The following is a 261-nucleotide window of genomic DNA, read 5'->3' on the forward strand; positions in this document are numbered from 1 at the left end:
GAGCTGCCTGCCTTAGCCGGGGCTGCTTTTCGCCCGTTACTGGTTTTGGGTGTTTGTTTTTTAATTATTGTTGTTTATATTTTTTTCTGGCGATGTTGGGGGGGAAAAAAAACACCAGGAGCGCATGTACCCATACGTACACATACCTATGTGCATGCATATACATATATGTGCATAAGGTAGCAGTTCCCAGCGCAGGGAGCTTTGCAGAGTTGTCAGTCATATGACAGCGGTGGCCGTGCGCTAATTGCCTTGGCTGGG

At 47.9% G+C, this 261-nt stretch overlaps 1 protein-coding gene across 3 annotated transcripts in view; it reads left to right on the forward strand.

The window, feature by feature from the left end:
* The window catches only part of KLF6 (Kruppel-like factor 6), an 8,726-nt gene that overhangs the window by 544 nt on the left and 7,921 nt on the right, over positions 1 to 261 (forward strand). The window lies entirely within an intron of this gene.

Source organism: Mesitornis unicolor, unplaced genomic scaffold (genome assembly GCF_000695765.1).
Source record: "Mesitornis unicolor isolate BGI_N332 unplaced genomic scaffold, ASM69576v1 scaffold33229, whole genome shotgun sequence".
Taxonomy (NCBI): Eukaryota; Metazoa; Chordata; class Aves; order Mesitornithiformes; family Mesitornithidae; genus Mesitornis; species Mesitornis unicolor.